At 46.4% G+C, this 4,836-nt stretch overlaps 1 protein-coding gene across 9 annotated transcripts in view; it reads right to left on the bottom strand.

The window, feature by feature from the left end:
- SEMA6D (semaphorin 6D) overlaps positions 1-4,836 on the bottom strand; it is a 272,909-nt gene that overhangs the window by 34,862 nt on the left and 233,211 nt on the right. Inside the window, exon 1 of one of the 9 annotated variants that reach the window (XM_019533596.1) lies at positions 41-67. The exons of the other annotated variants lie outside the window; for them this stretch is intronic. The gene's annotated coding sequence lies outside the window, so the exon portion shown is untranslated. Of the gene's footprint in view, positions 1-40; positions 68-4,836 lie in introns of those variants that run through there. 9 annotated transcript variants of the gene reach the window in all.

The raw sequence follows: 4,836 nt of genomic DNA, 5'->3' as shown, positions 1-4,836 counted from the left end.
CGCAACTTTCGCGGAAAGCGCGCGGCCCGGCAGCGCTTACCTGGCGGGGCGGCGCGGGCGGTCCCGGGAGCAGCCCGACCTTCGCCCGCGCCGGGACGAGCCGGGAGCAAAACAAACCCGAGGCCGGAGACCGCTGCAATCCGCTCCATCTCCAGTCAATCCGTCGGGAGAGCCGGGGAGGCGGCTTCCCTGCCCGCCGCAGCGCCGCGTCCCATCCCCGCCGGCTCGGACGGAGCGCCCCCGCCCCGCCGCCGCCGCCGCCGCCTCCCACCTCCGAGGAGCGGCTACACCAACTCCCGGCCCCTCCGCCGCGCTGTGAGCAGTGGCCACGAAGGAGCCTCCGCTGTGGTTCGGCCCCCTCCCCATCCCCACAGCTCCGGCTTATTATTCTGGGCTTCGTTCAAGCATCCTGAGGACAAACAGTTGTTGCCAGAAGGCTCTGCCTGCCAGTCCGCTCCCAAAGTTCAGTTAGTTTTCCGTGCTTAGGCAGTGCCTCTCCCCCCACTTCCCAAAATCCTGCCCCATCTCAGCAGAACCGCTAAGGGAAGCAGCCTTTAACACCCACACGCTCACTCCTACTCTGAGCAAAAGTTGGGGACAGGGTAATTTTTCAGGGGAGTATTTAATGCAAAATGTCGTTGGGGGGGGGGGCGGTATTTTTGACGCTCTGTTCCTTGAAGTAGCCTGCCACATACAGCAATAGGTTTTAAAAAAAACCAACAATGAAGACTGGAAGCAGGGAAATTAATTCCGGGAATTTGGGGTGATTTATTAGTTTTTCAGATGAAATAGAAAATAATTTAGGTCTTAATATGGTCAGGAGCCTGTGGGGCTTCAGGGGAAAAGATAGCATTCTCCAAATCTTATTATCTTAGGTTTTGGTTTGTTTTTTGTTTTTTTGAACGCTGAGAAAAGAAAATTTCAGTTTAAAAATAAATCAGAGGGTCATCAGTAAAGCCTCCATGTTATTCCAGCTCTAGGATGGAGCCGAGCCCTCCAGGTGATGCACCTAAACTGGTGAAACAAGATGAGAAGCACTGGGAGGCTGCTGCTACTTGCACTCCCCCTAATTCTTTCTTCTCCCGCACAGATCGTGAGTGGTCGATACTTACTCTCAAATAATATTTTGGGCTGATCCTGCATGATTTGGCTTGCTGAAAGCTCCCATTGATTTCACAGCAGGAGTTCTGCCTGTTGAAAACTGATTCGACTGAGAAAGGCCTTCAGGATTTGGCCCATAGTAGATTCTCTTTAGTGCCTGTGCCAGCGAAATCTCTCAGCCATGGGAATAGGGCATTTCTGGCAACTCAGTCCTTTGGCCGTCTCACACTGACGTTTTCTGGTGGTGACAGGTTGAAGGCAACATCATTATAGGCTTCTTTACAGCAGACACTCAGCATAGCTATTTTGTGACCCAGAAGCTTTCGCCTGTTTAGAGGTGTAAGGACATCCTTTATTTTCTCCTTCCAGGGAACAACCTTGTGCTGCAGGCATCCAAATTTGCACACCGCATGAAGATGCTGGGATGGCGACTATTGGCTTGATTAGGAATCAAATTGCAAACCTGAGGGCAAAAAAGCTTATAGTGTGCAATGTGACTGCATGAAGGAGAAAGATTCGGTTCACAAAATATCTCTGCAGCTTTTATACTCAGAAGCTATATATTCTGCACAGTTCCACTGCTATTTAGCTTTACAAAACGGCCATATCTCTAGGTGCAGGCTGTCCATGCCAAACATTTTAAAACATAGGATTAGTCTCCCTGTTTTCAGAATGCCCTACGGTACCGCCAGCTAATAAAACTGCAGTCCCCAAGGGGCTACCAGTATTTTCATTCTCTGCTTCATTCTTCAGGGCTTTTGTAACTGGTCTGTAAAATTCACCTAACGGTTACCCCTACAGCAAGGTTCAGGCAAAGACAAGCACAACCTCCAGGTCTGTTGAGCCGTGTCTCTGCCCTCCCTCTGCTCAGGTGGGCAAGAGGATGTGGGGGGAAGCTCCTGGAGACTTCCCTTCCTCCTTGAGTATTAGCAGGTACTCAGTCACAGACCGTCTCGGAGCATTTCAGAGCCACACTTTGTTTAAATCAATTTGATAATATATTATCACCATGTCAGCAAGCGCTCAGAGACTGTACAAAGGGCTTCAGTTTAAAATGTTACTTTTTGGAGGATTTGGGTATATAGCCTACACTTGTATGCTAAGTTTAAACATTAAATATGGTGATTTGTTTAAGTTTTTGGGCTTGCTGTTGCAAATGCATGCAACCACATTAAATAAGGTGTTTTTCTTTTTCTTCTTTCAGGACACACATTTGCTGGGCATGTACCATTCAGTACGGGAATTATGCAGCAACTGTTTTTAACACAAATCTATGCAGGCTCCTATTGATATGATAAACCATCAGTACCATGTTGTAAAGCTCCTTAAATCCTCATTGACACAATAGACCACTGTTGTGTCAATCGGGTGCAGATTAATGGGGTATTGTCATGCTATATTAGGCCTTAACTTTCATTTATCCTAAAACATGTTCTTCATTGTAACTGGTAACCTTCAGATTCTGCCAACATATTTCTTTTCACTAATATATTAGTGGAAACATGGCTTTTAAATGCTAATTACCTCTCGAATGCTTGATCTTAAAAGAAACACATCAGAGGAATCTGGTAGTAAAGAAAGAGGTACAATAAAATGGCTGGCCATAGTATTAAGAGCCAGATTTATAATCCAGCTCAGCTCTGGCCATGATTTTCACTCAAGCCTTAAACTTTATCACATTATCGCATTTACTTAGTTTGCCTATATGCAAGTTGAGAAGCATTCACTCACCTTGCTTCACAGGCATACTTTTAGACTGAACTGATACTTTTGGAGGCATGTTTCATACTCGAAATTCTTTCCAGACAAGCATTGTCAATATTGTTATGCAATTGGTGAGGCAAGTTACATTTGGCACCCAAATATTCATTAATGCAAACGAAAGTACATCAATCATAGGCTATTAAGCCAATGATTTGGAGAATTGTGGTTTTGCTTTTTCAAAATACTATCAATACAAAGATATTCTGTATTAATAATATTATCAATTGATTTAAACAAAGCGTGGATCTGGAATGTGCTGGACCAAATGGTGACTGAATACCTATATACACACAGGGAGAAGAAGTTAAAAGGAACTTCCCCTGCACACCTTTCCTCTGAGCAACCAAGACGTTACATTGATTTAAACCACTATGTTAAGCTCTAGATTTTAACCACTAGCTGCAGCAGACTTAATGTCAAGTTCCATTTTAGTTCTATGACTTCATAGGATTTACAATAAGGAACTATAAGAAATCAATTTATTAAAAGTTGATACAAAATGTGATACGGAAATCACTGTTATCAGGCTTTCTGGTAAGAAAGAGGAATTAAAGGAGTACATAAAGGAGGGCTTGGGGGGCCACCACTTTTGCTGCAGTCAGAGGTTGGGGTCGAGGATGCTCTGTCTTGACCCATTTACACAGATCAACTTAAGCTGCTGTCACCTGCTAATGCACAGGATGTGCTTGGAGGGTGGGAGGGGGAAAGAAGGTGACCAGTTGTGAACTGGACCTGTGCCAGTTGGGCTTGTAAAAGCCAGCCAGGGGAGACTGGGGCCACTGCTGGTTGGGGTTGTCAGTCCCTCACTTCAGCAGGGCAGGGTGCCAAATATTCTGGTCCCTGCTCAAGAAACCATTGCTTGACAATGATGCGCCTGGGCAGTTACTGCCCTGCCTCCAACCACCCTTTTCTGCAGACAGCCATTGATCAGGCAGCTCCATGACAGCTCCAGGCACATCTGGAAGCCAGTGGATTCCTGGAACCTTGTCAGTCTGGCTTTTGTCCTGAACATAGCACGGAGGCTGGGCTTGTGGCCTTGGCTGGCGATCTTCTCCTGGAGTGTGATGAGAAATTGTGCCCTCCTGATTTTAATGGGTCTTTCAGCAGCCTGTGATACAGTTAACTGTGAAGTGCTGATAAGCAGCATGTACATGATCTGCTGGTTGTTCACCGGACTGTTCTCAATTGGTGCCAATCTTCCCTCACAGGTGGTAGTGACAGGTGAGTGCTTGTCATCCCCTGGGGACCTTTTCTTTGGGGTTTCCCAGAAGTCCATCTTGTCTCTCCTCCTGTATAATGTGCATAGGAAACCAGTGGGTGAGACTGCAGAGATCTGGAGTGACGTTTCATCAGGATACTCATGATGCTGCCCAGCTCTCTCTCTCTTTCTCATCTGACCCAAGTCTTGCAGCCTCTGAATGACTGGCTGCAGTTGATACTTGCATGTAGTGAACCAGCTGAAACCGAAACCAGGTAAGATAGAGGTGATGGTGGTAGGCAGACTGCTTGACTTGGATGGGGACAGGGACACCTATCGTTGATGGCATCCCTTGGTGTGTAGATTTACAGCCTTGGGGTGCTCCTGGGTTCTCTGTTGCATCTACATCTCTACTAAAGTTATCAGGCTTCAGATTTGTCGCAATGTAGTCATAGTGCTTGTTTTCTTAGCCACCTTTGAATCTAACCTGCACAATGCTGGTTCATTATGATTTACAGTAGCTAGGAGTGCCTTTCATCAACTCCATCTGGTGAGAAGGCCGCAACCCTTTCTTGCAGTTTTAGCTATGGCCACCATCTTCTATGCCTTTATAACTTCAAGGTTAGACTACTGCAGTCATCAGCTATCCCTCGATATAAAGATAATGTTTGCTGGGGGGAGGGGAGGGATTCCTGGTGAGTTTTAAGGTGGCTGAGGAGTCCAATCTGTGCTCTGCACATTTTTCCAAGGATATGACAAGTGGTGCCTTGGAG

Source organism: Crocodylus porosus, unplaced genomic scaffold, assembly GCF_001723895.1.
Source record: "Crocodylus porosus isolate Cpor-Errol unplaced genomic scaffold, CroPor_comp1, whole genome shotgun sequence".
Lineage (NCBI taxonomy): Eukaryota > Metazoa > Chordata > Crocodylia > Crocodylidae > Crocodylus > Crocodylus porosus.
This window is presented reverse-complemented; position numbering and strand designations above follow the sequence as displayed.